The 17,708-nt window shown below is 33.9% G+C and overlaps 1 long non-coding RNA gene across 1 annotated transcript; it reads left to right on the top strand.

Annotated features, from left to right (window-relative positions):
• Window positions 1–3,645: 3,645 nt before the first annotated feature.
• LOC127872762 (uncharacterized) lies at window positions 3,646–6,955 on the top strand. Its single transcript, XR_008045777.1, has 4 exons — window positions 3,646–3,795; window positions 4,683–4,822; window positions 5,206–5,379; window positions 5,638–6,955. It is a non-coding gene; the product is annotated as an uncharacterized LOC127872762 (long non-coding RNA).
• The last annotated feature ends 10,753 nt before the right edge of the window (window positions 6,956–17,708 follow it).

Below are 17,708 nucleotides of genomic sequence, written 5' to 3'. Positions count from 1 at the left end.
TTTGTCGATCCAAATATACAAAAACGAAATATGCATAGATCGACTGACAGACAGTCCGACACTCACACTTTTTATTAAATAAAGAAAGGCTTGTTAGAAGTTATCTACATTTGAAATGTAAATCTCGTATAATAATTTGTCTGTATCCGGCCTTCAGTTAATCTCGTTCCGAAAAAAAAGATGAAATAGACTAACCACCGGATGTGTTTATACTGAACCATCAACATTATTAGCGTATAACTCTCAGTAGGAAAGTTGTATTTGGTATTAATAAAAATGTTTACGAAAGAAGTGAAATGACAACCCAAGTGATATGGAATTATAGAGCAAATCTTATTTACTGATTGCATATATCTGCATGTGTAGCACATAGTTTTAGTGATCTATATTATAAGCACCGCACGCTACATATTTAAATATACATCGATGTTCAAATGTGTGGAATGATAACACTGCAGGTGTATTGCATACAATGTCTACGATCAAATATAAATAAGCATGTACACTGACAAAAAATAACCTTTAACACAGTATTGTTGTTAATTTACTTAATTTGATTTACTTTAACGTGGAATTTATGTTATTTACTACGAGTAGGTGTCAGGATAATTAGTTATGAGCAATACAGATAAATATAGTCAGGGAAAGTGTAGATATCAAGGGAAGAGATGCACAAAAATTACAGTTAAATCATATACGTGTAAGTGTATAAATGAGTTGATAAGAAAGCAGTATTTTTAATCAAATATTCAGATTATGAAAATAATGAACAATGAGAAACCCCGTGGTAAGGGTTGCTAGTTATAATTCCAAAGTATATATTTGCTTTATATTGTACCATATTTCCTCGGACAAAGTGTCTCGGATACACAGTATACTAAATACTTTTTTTAATTTATCAAATTACAAATGATAATATTACATTCTCAAAAACGAATAAAAACATGCTGGCAACAACAGTTGCAAATAATCTATACATGCAAATTGTAGGTTTTGTAATTATATATTGTATTTAAAAACAAAACAAGTTATCACATTCACAAAAACTTATATAAACAAGCTGGAGACAACATAGGTGTTGTAATTATTATATGCTAAATAAGGATATTGCTAAGACGCTTTCTGCGCAAATGCACTAGTATCTATAATACTTATTTTTGGTCCGGCATCCGGCATGTTGTTTACCACGTAGTATATGTATATAATTGTGTTTTTTAATTAATATTATTTATTTATTGATATTACTATACTTTGTGTTCTTATACCTTAGTTTATTAAGATAAATTATGGTTAAATAAAGACAGAAGAAGGTTATGCAATAAAATGTTATAGTATTCCTAGTTTAAAAGAGCTCGGTCAGCAGCTGAAGCCTGCACGTCGCGACCGCATAGAGTCACCCTCAGAAGAATTTCTTGAAGACTCCGAAGAATCCTCAAGCGGAATGGTAAAAGTCCGTAGGTGGAGAGCGGTTTCACTACATCGTATGAGGACGGTCGGAAAGGAGAATTTTTGCGGGCGGCTCTGTTAATCAAGAGAATTCGTCGTCCCTCGACCCGAAAATCCTCTCCCGCTGACTTCGCTGACTCCCAAAACTTGGAAAAATCGCCAAGCGGAAAGGCATTGGCTCGTAGTTGGATAGGGGGAGAGGGTCGAGAGCAACGTGCTAAGGAAACCATTCTGGGGTTCGGGTCGACGGCTTGAGGCGTCTAGAGAGGCCATATTTGCGGCGCAGCGCACGGTGGACTGGAAGGTCTTATTTAACTGTCAGCAATCTCTTTGCTAAGTAACCTTGTCCTTTTAAGGGCAACCAGGCATGAATTGCCTTTAAATTTTCTACCATTGCACATTTAGGTCTCATTGTCCACCGTGCACTCGTCTATTTGCATAAAAAATATTTCGTTGGTGAATACCCGGGCAGCCAAGGTAAATTTGACCTTCTTTGCCTCAAAATTAATATTTTTCTCTGAAAGGTCAGAGGGGCAAGTGTGCACATAACGTAGTCATGAAGACTAAGTGATGACCTGATAATAAACTTCTGAATTACTCTTAAAGTGATATTATTGGCTTTTTTCACTGTTGAATTGAGCTGAAAAGAATTAACAGGTCAAAAGAGTTCGTTAAAATGTGGTAAATGACCAATTATCTGCAACTCATTTTGCTATCAGTTGTTTATAAAAATATATATTATATTCGATATTTTACATGACACACCTAGTCCTCCAAGCCAAAATGATCCGTAAAACAAAATTGTGTCTCTGTGTCGTGACCATTTATTTTAATGTAGGTAGTGAGTGACAATAAGATAATATAGTTTAATGTATTAACAAATAAAAATGAAGAACAAGAAGAGGTGAAATTGTATGTTTTATTGTCAATAAGTATTGTAATGACTATGTTTTCATAATTGAACGAGTAATACATTAGTTTCAATAGGAAAAGAAAACATATTCGCCACTGAAAAACTATGAACATTATGTTGAAATGAAATAACAGATAATGTGTTATAATGTGTACAGATTTTAGTAGAATGTAAACATACAAGACTCTACATTGCAAGCATCATAGGGATATGCATTTTTTGCAGAAAAACAGAATTTTATAAAAAAAATGAACAAAACAAAGTACAAAGAAACATATTTACACTAATAAAATCAAAACAGATATTTTTCCAACACCTATATATTTCCTTAGTATCGAGGGCTACCGCCCCCCCCCCCCACCCGCTTTGTCGATAGTGGTAAAAAAATGCGTACCGGTAAAGTGCAATCTAGCCTTTTTTGTAATGTTTAGTAAGGCCGCTACGGCATGTAAACAATAGATTCTTTTAATTGTACAGACATGTGACAGTTTTAAATTTATTGTAATTTACATGTGATTTACAATATATTCATATTTCAGTTCAAATGATATGCATCAAATCCTGGTGACCAAACTACCAATGTTTACGGTGAATTTTGCATTATTAGCCAATGCACAATTCGGGTTTGTTCATTTCGAACCTATCATAAATGAAGGTCATCTAAGGTTAAAAGTGACGTTTTACAGCTATGCCGAAAAAATCCGAAGATAGTTCATTTATCATGATTGGTGTAGTAAGTGTGATAATCAGGATTCCTCTGGGCTTTAAAAAATTGTCTTCTCTTACTTTCGCCAAATTCAAAAAGTTGTCGCAATACTTGGGATACAATAGGGAAATGAAGATCATGTTATTAAAATACAAACAAAATACTGACCATTTTACAGCAAGTTTAATAAATTGATTTTATAACAGTATTATTAATAATAACAACACATGTTACAAGTTTATTTAATAACAGCACATTCAATAAGTTGTAAGTCTTTATGATTGACACCTTCTTAGCAGCCTGCATATGTTGCCACAGTTTGGGTGCTTCAGCTGATTTCTGGTAATCTGAATTTTCAAACAATTAAATATAATAATAATATAATACTAATAGTTATCAATGAATTTGTAGCATAAACATTATATAAATGTGTTCTAGCAAATGACCCACTACATAGAGCCCATAACACAACACAGTCAAATAAAATAAGCATTTGTGTACACCAAATGTCCAATTGATAAATAATAGAATTATTAATTTATTAATAATTATTTATTTATTTATTTTTAATTATAAAGAAAATAATTTTATAGTCAACGAGTAGACTTTTGATCCAAATATTTAATCAGAGTATGTTTACATCAAAACGCAGTTAAGCTTACCTGAATGCATAATTATGTTACAGATGTCAAGATGATGGGCTATGAAACTACCATCCGCCTTGCCTCAGGTATATTACTTTTGATCAAATGTCAAAAACATCCGATCGAAAAAGATCGAACGGACAACGCAATGTGAACTATTTCCGACCACATGATATAATTGGTAAACAATTAGTATTTGAGTCAATTAACAATTAGCAGGTGTGAAGACGAATACTAGTGCTATAGGCTATACAAGAAATGAATGGAAGCTTATTTTATTTTATTCAAATTAACCTGTCAATTTAAAGGTGAATGTGTTGTCGGAAAATCTTCGCATAGATTAAGATGTGAACGGACAAAGAAAGGTCCAATCAGGAAGCCATGGGACTGTATTTAAATATTTGTAGAAATGAAGTATACATAGAGACATTCAAATATATATTAAATTGGACTGGGATTAACCTATGGCTTTGTTGTTGTATATTTCATTCCATGTTATTATACGGATTAATTTACAAAAGGGGAAAAACCGAATTGTCATATTTGCCACGTAATAAACAGAAGTTCATACGATTTACGTCATTACGGCAATTAGCGCATGACGTGTAATCGAATGATTGCGTGACAGCGCCAAAGAATAACACGTGCGAATTACACGATTTAAATTGAACTCATTTTGATATCTACTAATCTCACGATATTTGGGGATCGTTGAACATACCTTGTTTAAATCCATCATGCTTGGTTCTCATGTATTGTACCATCAGGAATCAGGATTTAAACGCCCAACATGCATATTAAATGATGTACCGGTTATTGCATATATGCGGTTGGGTGATATGTTACAATATTCTTTCATAGATTTAACGATCACATTGATGTTCCAGTATTTTTGACGTAACACTAAGTGTTTCATTCATTGTGACGTTTCCGATTGGTGTTAGCTAAGCATGAGTTTACATTGATATTTCAGGAATTGTGACGTAACGGTATTAATGGACATGGGCATGTCGTTGATGGTGCGGACATTTAGAGCAAGCCTGCGGAGGACTACACTATCACTCATTGTAATCGTTGCTGGTGTCTTCCTCGCACTTCACGCGATACGGACAGGTAAGCGTTGTGTTTAGACCGAATTTGAATTTATCTCTATTAATATTCGGGATATGCAAGTTGAGATTTATGTTTTTTGCCTTTGTTTTGTTAAAAAATTGGCACGTTGACTTATCCATGGCATTGTAAGTTCATTCGACATGTATACACAAATCTTATTTGACTTCATGAAATAAAAGTTTGTTTAAAATTCTTCGTTCTAACAATATACATACACAGCTAGTTAAATATCATTACACATAGGTATAAAAAGATCACGGTTTACTGACTGTTAATTGTTGTTAATTTTAATATAGATTGATGGAGATAAATGATTCAGTAGTTGGAGGTATTTACATATCATTATCAGTACGTTGTATGTGTTGCTTTGATTGTTTAAATAGGCCATGATACAGTACCCCAGACTATTCCCGTTTCGTACATTCCATTGAATAGTTCTACACAAACGACAGAAACAAACAAGGCCTTGAATTATTCACGGACTTCTGCATTGAAAAAGATATTTATTAGGAACGTATACTCAACAGGGTGACGAAGATAAATACTATTTCATTCTTGTGAGTACTAAATCAATAGAATACAATAATATATTAAGTAATGTGCCGCCTACTTAGGGCATATATATTTTAAGGGTGAAACCTTGATTGAAACGGGTATGTCTTTGCCCATTTGATGGAGTTATAATAAATATGTATCATCTTAAAATTGCTTTATTAGAAAGCTTTATAATTATTATTTAAAATTTTATTTGTAAACCGACCATCGCCTAGAATAGGTCAAATACAAAATCCACAGTTTTTATACACACGTTGCAGGCTCAAACGGCAGAGAAAAGATTCCAGACTAGATTACGGAGAATTCGACACACGTGCGAGAAGAACAAAGACTTGCGAGGTATTGTTTTAAAACCAGATTGTAATGATCCGAGGAAGCATTTTTTGAATGTAGAAGATAAGCACGTTGTCTTCTGTGCCATCGAAAAGACCGCGAGTACCTTCTGGAGACGGATATTTCAAATGGCGGCAAATGGCTCAGACGGGCATCCGTCAATAATCAAACCGACCAATGCGTATAAACTAATTGGTTATCGATCTATGAAAGACATGGACTGGCAAGAAATCAATTCTGTGTTTGAAACTTCCAACATTATCATGTTTGTAAGGAACCCATATTGGCGATTGTTTTCGGGCTGGTAAGATAAACTATATGCGCCAAACTGGATATACCGGATGATCCATGCAGACGAAATTGCAAGGAAGAAGGGGCAACAGTACATGGGGGAATGCGCCAACGATGTGTCTTTTGTGGACTTTGTGGATCACCTAACGGACAGTATCCTCGACGGTAAATGTGTGAACAGCCACTTCAGTCCGAGCCACGAGCACTGCCTCCCGTGCGCGCTGAACGTTAAGTATGTCGGCAAATTCGAAACGCTGAAAGAGGACACGATCTTCCTCACGCAGAACCTGAGCATACACTTGGATGTGAAAGACTTTGAAAGAGACGCGACAAAAGATTAAATCGTCGACTCGATTGACTGGGTGTTTTCCAAAAAGGATAAAATAGTGGGTTGTAACGTTACATTTCACTGCGCTTTGTTTCGTGTGTGGGGCAGATTGCAAAGCCGTGGAATCATGGCACGTGACATCATTTTTCCTTATAAATCTCGCGGTGAAGCCGCTAACGTCACATACGATGAGTTTTATCAAAGTCTGACGCGGGCGCATCTGAATAGCGAGGCATCTGCACTCAAGTTAGGCCGTAAAAAGTCATTCGCCCAGGCAATACGGACTTTACCAGACCGGGTCATATCAAAAAACAAACATGCGTTTATTGATGATTTTGAAACGTTTGATTATAGTTTGAACCCACTGGAGCAGGATTTAGAGACGTTTAAGAACATTCCCGGAGAATATTTACAGCCATGTCCTGTAGTTAAAGGTATATTGCTTGATTTGTATATAACGTTGGTATTGTATTGTATAGTAGGTTGGTAAGTAACCATTATACAAATACCAATAGTGAGAAGTCATTAAAGGTCATTAAAGACAATTTAGGTTCATATTATATTGTTTACCATAACTAGACGACATTATGTTGCAAATACCATAATGCAGTGACGTGTATTATTTAAAATCAATTTAATGTTCATAACTCATATACTCATGAATAAAAAAAGCACAACTGACAAGAACTTTGGAATGAGATGACCGCGTTTAAAGAGGCCTTTTCACAGATTTTGGAATGTATTGAAGTTTGTTATTAAATGTTTTATATTGATAAATTTAAACATTGGACTTTAAAATCTCCAGTAAATTAGAACAACACGTATACAAAAAAGTAAAACAAAAGTAATCCTCAACTGGGTTCGAACCACTGACCCCTGGAGTCCTGGAGTAAAAATCTTCCGCTTAGACCACTCGGCCATCAGTGTTCATGCTATGAGGGAATGTATTTTTTACTTTATATAATCCTCTACGTTTCACAAAATATAACGACAACAACAGAACTTTCCAAATTATTCAATCGTTTCGCGTCGCAACGCTTTATAATTTTCAGGTTTTCAAATCGTCAAAATATGCATATAATGGATATTATAGGCATGGTAAATGTTTAGTATTACTGTTTCCTCACGAATATCATAACTAAAACGAAAATTTGCGAATCTGAAACAACTTGTTTTAATATGTCAATTAACCAAAACGTGGAAATGCCATTATACAAAAATCCTGCTAAAAATTAACCACAAGCAAGAATTACGTTGTTTAAACATTATAAGAGAACTAAGAGCAACAATTTTGTTAATTTTACGATGCGACTTTACTTTCTACTTAACAACACGGAACAGTGCGTATCTAAATACTTAAAGCGCTCTATCGTATTTAGTTGTTCGCTAACGAACAACTAAGGTTAATACCACGTTTGCCAAGCCAGATTGTCTCATGACCCAAAACCTGATAACTGCCCCATCCGCGCCGAAAAAGAGTTCGCCGTGTATGTCAGAGGTTTCAGTTCTTCCACTGTATTCATTCACAAAGTGACACATAATGTAAATATCGTGTTAAATGGATTTTTCAACGGAGCTTATATAGAAAACAGCATTTAAAAATGTTTTAATTATACGGATCGCGGAAGATAATGTTTGTGAATAACTAAAATAGTCTACTATTTGCTGCGTTTTAATCACATGGTATTTTGTGCAGTACATGTCATTCTGATTCTGAGGCTATTAAAAGATAAGGGAAAATAAAACTATTGCTGATCAACAATCGATATGGAGAGTACATGTATAATACACTATCACGCGTCTGTTACGCAAGCTCGTTGATAGTGCTTGCTACTACAGGGGGTAAAATCTTAAATGTCTGGGATTTTTCCTGTATTCTGAATTGCACCGGTGATAACAACGCAATAGTATAAGGTTAAGTTTGATTGTATTTAGAAATTCCAATTTATAAAACGTTGAACATGAGTTCACCAATAACTAAAGGAATTCTTTATACTACGACAAAATGCTTTATAATCGCTAACACCGATTATAATAAAACTACTAAATACAGTCTACTTTCGTTATCATGACATCAGATATCTCGATTTTCTCGATATGTCGAAGTAAGCTCAATGTCCCTACTTTTTTACTTCTTTATATATATAAATAAACATCGCATATATCGATTTTCGCCATGTCGAACAATTCGATATCTCGATATAAAAATTTGTCCCGAGTCCCGATTTTACATTTATTTACTCTGGTTTATTTCGAAGTGCGAATAACTGTCCCGGTGTCGGCTAAGGTGAGAAAAATTTTCTTTGATACTTCACCGTCCCGCTTCACCAGGCTGCTCCCGATACTGTGCGGTAGATGAATGATCCGTTAATTGACATGACGCCTTATCTATGATCGCTCCGCCCACTAGAATTGATCCACCAATCAACGATCAATTAATCGGGCGCACTCGTTAGCAACGACCTGTCCGCCATTTTCTAGACAAGCTACATGTTTAGGTTTCACTTTTATTCCAACGAGTTTCTTTTGTTTTCCTCATAAAAAAAACGATTAAAAATGGTTAAACGGTGTCAATGTCAATGGGGATTATGTAATTCGGACAATCGATATCCTGAAAGAATAGTTGGTGACATTTAATTTATATCGTTTCCAAAGCCGAAAAGAGATCTTGAGAAGTGTAAGAAATGTATAAATACACGCGGTCGTCACCACGAACAACTGAACGTCAACACTGTCAAAAACAATTATAATATATTTTTATCGGATATACTAGCAGATTTAAATAGTTTATGTTATCGATCTGATTATCACATAATATTTCACTTTTTAAAATAGTTTTATTAGTTACTAGATCAGAAGCGAGGTTATTCTGCATTACTTAAAGAGAAATAAAACCCAGCATGAAGCCTAATAGATGCTGTGTTTTATTACTCTGATAGTAATGCACTTAATTGACATCATACATGTTATTTGAAGGTGACATGTGATATATTATCTTATTAACGGTATCTACACATTTGCACTCATGTGGTGTCACCAATAAACGCTTTTAATCCACACTAGGAGCTCGAATGCCTAGATCTCATTTTTTAAACGAGTTTCGTTTATTTTGTTCGGATTAAAAAACGGAAATGAAATATGGCAAAAACGGTGTAAAAAGGGTTAATGCAACTCTGACATTTGGTATCCAGAAAGATAAGTTAGAGTTATTAAATTTATACCATTTCCAACGCGGCAATGCGGTTTTGACAAGAGCGAGTGGAAGATTCAAGAATTACCGAGATCCCCTTAATAGAACATTAATTTATTTCACAAACTTGAAATGTCATAAAAGCAATAACTAAGCATTATTAAGTATATATTATGTCACGTGTGCATGTAAAATAATTGAGAATTTTGGTACCCAATTCGTGTAACTTTACGAAATCACCGTCAAAAATCGCGTTTCTGTGTGTGTCAGAAACAAGTGAAAACCATTTGTTATTATTTTAATAAAGACGTATCGATAAATGCTATTGTAAAAGAGTTATTATTACTGATATTAGTTAACCAATAAATGCGGTAACTTCGGGGAAGTCGGTACCTGCGCGAGCGTCTGATATTGGTAGCCTTATTAATTTTTAATAGCCTGACCGTATTCCATTTCGTACAACGCTAATTTTATATCAGACAATGTCCAAACTTACTGTGTTGTTTTTGCGCTTTAAATTATAGTGATTGAGAAATGTCCCATAAGCAACGTTTAATATGATTAATATCACTTTTATACGCAATAACATGTGGGATTGGGGTACCCACCCGGCGTCAGAAAGCGCGTAAAACTACACCGAATTCCCAGTTATAAAGCGCTATTTCGTGTCAAATACACGGGTAAGAGGGAATGTTTCGGTAATAATTTTGTTAATAACAAGGGTAAATACCGGTGAAGTGTTAATTTATTGCAAATACCACCATTGCACGTAAGTACGGGTTCGATTTCGGTAAGCGCGCAAGCGTTTGAGAGCTTGTTTAATGTACCGATTTACCCGTTATAAATAGCTGATGTTCTCTTTAATCGTAAATTTTTGCATTTGCAGAATAACTAAATGGCATTAACCCCTTTACAAGTGTAATATGGTGTTAAACAAGTCCATAAAATCATCCGGAATATCGCGTAAATCTATATGCAGTCTATAGGCAAAGAAGCCATTTTGGTGTTAGCTTGTCTAGGTTTTCTTCCCGCTGAGCCACGTGATTAAGTGGGCGGAGCGATCACTGATAAGGCGTCATGTCAATTGCATCAATGACCACACGTGTGTAATGTCGTTAGCCATTAACACTTGAGTAAGACCTGTCACTTTATAACATGTGGGTTGATTTTATCCAGTACTAATAATCGATTTAACTTTTCATTTCAAACTACAAAATGTACATGTACAGTTCAGTATTCCGGAACGTGATTTACGCAGGTACAGATAAAAACCCTCGTCTTGATTGGACGTCAATTGCATCATAACTCTAAATAGCAGGTTTCCAGTCAACTCGTACCTAAGTCAACTCGTACCCTAGTCAACTCGTATCCGATTTGGTCAACTCGTACTTTAGTCATTTTTCAGATTGGTCAACTCGTACCTTTTAATATTTGTTCTTTATGGAAACAAATTGCGATGGGTGTTTGCATGCATTAGATGTTTTTTATGTTTATTGCAGGTACGAGTTGACCAAATAAAGTTATACCTTAGTGTATTTATTACAATTGAACATTTTCTTTGAGGCGAATTTCTACACAATTTAAAATATACCGCTCTGTTTCATTTACATAATTTATGTTTATTTACTTAATCATACGCTAATAATCGTATTAAAGATAATTTCTAAACAAATTAATAATAACAGTTCTGTTTTATAAACATGATTTTTGCATGCATCAATATTTAGTATACTCTTTAGGATAATAGTTTCAACTTAATAATCATATTCTACATAACTTATTTCTATATGATTTAGTAATTGTTCTCAATGTTTACTATATAAGGTTAAGACGACACTGAATCAATCAATTAACACAGACCGTTATCTCTTTCATCTCTTAATTAATCGACAACGATCAATAAAGGCCAGTTGCTACTTCACACAGCGCAATACACGCGAGAATTATTGGAAGTTGATCAGTTTAGTAAATTGAATATTGATGATGTTTTTATTGAGATTTAATGATGTTTATATGAATTTTAAATGTATTTGCCTATGCAGGGATCGACAAGATTATAATAAATTAGATAATCCGACAGACGGTGGTAATATATTGCTGAATGAAAGAACCATAAACAACGCAAGAAGTTACACTCAAAATCTCATAATCTTAATGATTATAATACACATTTTAATGTACAAATAATTTATAAATTTAATATATACAGCTTATATATAAAATAATAAATGATGCACTTTATATTGTGTACATTATAATTTAGACTTTACATACTCACCAGTTCCAAATAGTTTATTATAAATGATTACAGCTAGTAATAATGATAAAATAATAAAAACTGAATAGTTATATTTTATTGAGATGTTTTTATTATATACAATTGACAAATTAAATTAAACTAACCAGTTCCACAAAGCCGATGCTGCCAACGTTCACAAACGTCGCGGACCCGATACCGTATATGCGTACGTACTGACGCTATATATTATAAAGATGTAAATACCATCAGTTATAACAAAAAAAGGTTTGTATTCCTTAGTTTACGCTTCTATAGAAGTCCGTTTCTCGAATGAAACTTATTAAAAAAATTATAAAGGGATTACTTACAGTGTCTGTGTTGCCATCTATCACATTCATCGCACATAATGGCCTTACACTCATCGGAAACAATATGTCCACAAACACAGTCCCTATCTCCCTCATCCATGATGAAGCAGATTAATTAAACAAAACACTTTTAAATTTTAATCCACGATAAACAATAAATGAAATTAAGTCCAAGACTCGAAACACAGAGTCCGTATTTAGTTTCAAGATATTAATGATTAATGATTAAAGCCAATCTGCAAAACCTTTATATAGTAATTTGGTAAAAACATACTCCTTTAACTTCAAGGTCCATACCTTTAATTGGTTAAGTAATCATGCGGTGTTTACAATCAAACATTTCATCAAAGAAAATGCCGACAACTACCGCGCGTGTCTTTTTAGATGCACGACAAACAAATTGTTTAACAAATCGCCGACGGTCCTGTTGTCATAAAGGTGTTATAAGTCAACATTTTATCAAACAAAACGCCGACAAACACGTCCTTTATAATTATACACGTGTGAAAAATAATGAACTAGTCTACTTTTGAAAAAAAATAAATTTGTATAACCTTTATCTTTATTCATATCAAAAACATATACAAAAACATATTTCACGTCTTTGATATATATAAATAATTTATAGGAGGGTACGTGTTGACCAATTCGGGTACGAGTTGACTAGTGGGGGTACGAGTTGACCAAAAATCGGGTACGAGTTGACCAAATCGGGTACGAGTTGACCGAAGGTACGAGTTGACTTAGGTACGAGTTGCCTAGCTCCCAAATAGCAACATTACCGGATGTTTACTCCACAGTTTAGAAAATGGTAACCGCATGTGTTCATGCAATTCAGTAACTCTAAAACGTCATTTTAAGCATTAAAACAGCAAATTTAATCGTGCCTCGTAAACACGCGTATCTATCAGGTAATAGATAGGGTAGTAGAGAGTAATATGCCACACGGTGACGGCTTTAGTTAGACCACTTAGAAGGTATATTGATGTTAAAAACAAGGTAAATTTTCGACTCATTGTTTCTTTGAAAACGCCTAATCGGATATCTCGAACTCTCGGTATCTCGATATTTTTTCTTGTTCCCGCCGACTTCGAGATAACGAGAGTAGACTGTACAACAGCAAGTATATTTTTAAAAGATATTCGGCTTAAAGGTTGACTTTGAAATTAAGTTTGAAAATGAACGTTTCTAAATAATTAAACTGAATTTCTTCACCGTCGAACTATATCGTATGTAAATACTTGATTAACACGCAGTTTTCTTTCTTCACCATCGAAATATATCGTATATTTATATTTGATTAACACGCAGTAATCTTTCGAGACGTTCAAATCACACTTTCATAGAAGCGTCAGGCGAAAATTGGTCTAATGGCGTTTGGGCTAGCGCAGCTCAAGCCCAGCCTGTGCATTTGCGCATTCTGGTCAGGGGCGATGTTGTCCGCTATTAAGTTACTTAATGTTTTATGGACTCATTATGTATCTCCTAACCAGACTGCGAGATGCGCAGATTGAGTGGGCTATAGCTATGATTGGCGCATATAAAATTTGACACATTTTCGCATGATGCAGGTTTAAAAAAAATCTCATTGTGAATTATTATTGACTCATTTTAGAACAATGCTTTTCGATATAAAATTGAATTCAAAATAGCAGATATAGCAAACTGGCAAATAAAAGAACCTATTCAGGCGTTCAAGAACGATTTCCAGACGTGCTGTCCGAGTGCGGCAAACATGTGTGGTTAGATAATAACACGATTTCCCTCTTATCGTGACCCTATACTATTTTGGTGGTGTTTGTTTGCTCATTTTGAAAGCAAAACTTTTTTATCGATAGTCAACTATGTCTTCCCCTGAGGATTTAGTGACCAAGTACAGACCCTGAAATATTGCGAGTTGGATTTTAACGCGTAATTTTGACTCGGCCACAATTTGTGCCGTTTGAACATGCAGAGAGTAGTCCGGAATTCTTTACACTAAACAGTGTAATATCCTTTCCGCTGTGTACAGACACAGTGATGTAGCTAATGTGCAGGGATTTCTCTCGAATAGGACTATGACATATTATAATGTATTCATGTGTGCCTGCTGGCGATATGTTAAGGTCATTCAAGGTGAAAAGCCTGGTAAAAACAGCTATGCCGCAAAACAGCGCATTAATGTGTTATATAGATGTTAATGTCAGAGACTGGTTTACATAGTGTGAATTGCTAGGGAAACAAGTTATGCATCTACAACAAAGCATGGTCAACAGCTCTATCTTTATGACTACATAATTCGATAGTAAAAAGTATTGCTCACACTTTAAAAAAAATATAATTTGTCTCATTAAATATTTTTAATTTGTTCATTGGGTCTTACAAAAGCTTTAAGCTAATTTTGAAAATTGTGTTGCGTCTAAGATTATGCAATAGCGAAAATCTTATGTGCCTTCAGCGCTTTGATTCTACTGAAGGGTTTCATAGATTAAAAACTTATACTTTTTTCTCTTTTCACTTACGACATTGAACGTCTTTCGAGTTAATCCAATGAAGACAAGATAACGTTAAAACAGCTATCTATTTATTATTGTTCGCATATTATTCTTTAAGGTTTTTTGAAACACAGAAACGATTGCAAACATATAAAGATATTGTATACGAATAGTGTGACCGATGGAAGTTAAAGGAAATGTAGAAAAAAGTAGCCGTATATAAAATGGGTGGAAATATTGTATTATCAAGTAGTAGGTCAATTGTGAAAAGTACTCAACGTTATCAGATAAAGGCTTTAATGGCAAAGTGTCACTTTTTTGTCAATCACCAAATACACGCATGTTCCTGTTAACATAATTAGACAACTATTATATTATATTTTTTAAGCCCGTTTCTGTTTGCCATGTTTTAAACGATATAGAAGACACTTACCTTCACAGCGGCTTACGTATTGATGTTAACACGTAGAAAATTTTACATGCTAATGATATTGTTATTTTTGCAAACAGCAGCCAAGAACTGCAAACTAGTCTTAATTTACTTGAACAATACTGTAACCAATGGAAACTCATTGCTAACACGTCAAAAACGAAAGTAATGATTTTTCGTAAAGGTGAAAGAAACTATCAAAACCTATCATTTATATATAAACATAACGCTATAGAACTTGTTAACAAATTGAGGCTTAGTTATTAAGGTGGCTAATTTAATGAAGCACAAAACACCCTATCGAGGCAAGCACTAAAAGCAATATTTAAAATGAATAAATATTTATACAAATTTACAGATGTGACTCTCAAACACAGGTTAGACTTATTAAAAAAACAACTTATTGTTCCTATTTTAAATTATGGTAGCGAAGTTTGGGGATTTAACAAAGGCCAAGCTGTTAAACGTATACGTTTACAATTTTGCAAAAATACTCTATGCCTTAAGAGAAGAACGCAGAACGATTTTGTATATGGTGACCTGGGGAGGGTTTCCATGCAGAATATCAGACATTTTAACATAATCAAATACTGGTGAAAACTATTGAAATGCAATCAAAACAAATTTGCCAAAATGTTAACAATTTGCTAACTTTGAAAAAAAAAAGACAAATTGGTGCTCATCAGTTAAAGCGCTATTGTGTTCCCTGGGATTTCAGGATGTCTGGATAATGCAGGGCGTCGGAAATGTGAAACTTTTCTTGTCGACAGTCAATCAGCGTCTTAAAGACACGTTTGTGCAAAACTGGTCAAGTCGATTAAGTGACTCCAGTAGAGCCCTATTTTATAATGACATTAACATTAAATCTTTTGAATTACAAGAATATCTTTACTTTGTTAACATTAGAAAATTTCGCATTTGTATAACAAAATTACGTGTGTCATCACATAGATTACATATCGAATCAGGCCCATGGAGTAAACCAGTAGTAACACCAGTTGAAAATCGAACATGTTCCTTTTGTGATAAACTTGAAGATGAATACCATTGTATTATGGAATGCGATTTACATAAAGATTTACGAGATAAATATATACCTAAGTTTTTTCGCACAACAACAAGTATGCATAAGTTCATACAATTTCTTCAAACAACAAACAGACAAGTACTTAAAAACTAATATATTCTATTCTTTTGAGTTGAGAAGACAGTACTTATATCAATACCATGCACAATTACATACTACGGGTACACTTTAAACGCATGCTTATCTGTTTAATAAGTTTGTTGTAAAATATCTCCACTTTCATCTTATAAGTTTATTTCTAACTTGTGTCACCCTGTTTTCATATATTGAAAAGTCTGTTGCACTATCTCCACCGAAATGTTTATTATCATATAATTTGTATGCGCTGTTTTGTAGTTTTTGCTTGTAAATATATTGTCATTATGTTTTTTTTAAAGATCTCCACTTTTTACTTATAAGTTTATATCTACCCTTTGTCATCCTGCTTTCATGTATTGAAACGTTTTTGTTTTCTCTTGTTGCATTTTTTTCACCTATATGTTTATTATTATCATATACTTTGTAAGCGCGGTATTGCCATTTATTGCTGTAAATATGTTGTCCTCATGGGTCTTTTGACCGTTTGAAATTTGTGAATTAATTTTATAACCGACCTAGTATGCTTACATTTATACTTCAGTTCACAGATACTATCACTAACATTTAAACGAATGTCGCGAAATAATATAAAACTGCTTTTAAAAAGAGAACTGAGACTCTGAATTGAAACGGGGAGTAATATGATGGCCTTAGTGCATTTTTAACAAATTTGTATATACCTTTTTGGTCACTTTCGCAATTCTATGCCCGTGTTTATTGCTTATGTATTGTCAGTTTATAACAATAAACTGGATTTGTTCAAGTTATGTGAATAAACTTTAAGTTCTCTTCTGTTCTGTATACATACGACATCATCTAATCATGACGTCACTATTTCATGGTAAATATAATAGCTTTCTCAATGAACTTAACCACCAGAGTACAAACTTTTGTGTTGTTTGATATTATATGACAACATATAAGTTTGTATACGACTCTTGTAAAAATTATAATCGGCGCCATATTTATTCTTATTTTGAATTGTTTTACGAAAGTTGTTGCTATTGACTTCACTATGAGCAAGCATTGAGTTTGGCTTTCACTAGTTATATAATCCTTATTTCAAAGTTGTAACATGAATGTCATTAAATAAAAGAATGTGTTTATACGTTTAAAGGGATCTTTTCACGCTTTGGTAAATTGACAAAATTGAAAAAAGTTGTTTCAGATTCGTAAGTTTTCGTTTTAGTTATGATATTTGTGAGGAAACAGTAATACTGAACATTAACCATGCTCTAATATAGCCATTATATGCATCTTTTGACGATTGTAAAACCTAAAAATTATAAAGCGTTGCAACGCGAAACGATTGAATAATTTGGAGAGTTCTGTTTTTGTCGTTAAATTTTGTGAAACTACGAAGATTGCTTATATAACGTATAAAATACGTCAAGTATGTGTACTCGGCGGAATAGCTCAGTAGGCTAAAGCGTTTTTACTTCAGGACTCTGGTAGAACTCCAGGGGTCACTGGTTCGAAACCTGCTCCGGGCAATGTTCTTTTCCTTTTTTTA

Source organism: Dreissena polymorpha, chromosome 1 (assembly GCF_020536995.1).
Source record: "Dreissena polymorpha isolate Duluth1 chromosome 1, UMN_Dpol_1.0, whole genome shotgun sequence".
NCBI classification, from domain to species: Eukaryota; Metazoa; Mollusca; class Bivalvia; order Myida; family Dreissenidae; genus Dreissena; species Dreissena polymorpha.
This window is presented reverse-complemented; position numbering and strand designations above follow the sequence as displayed.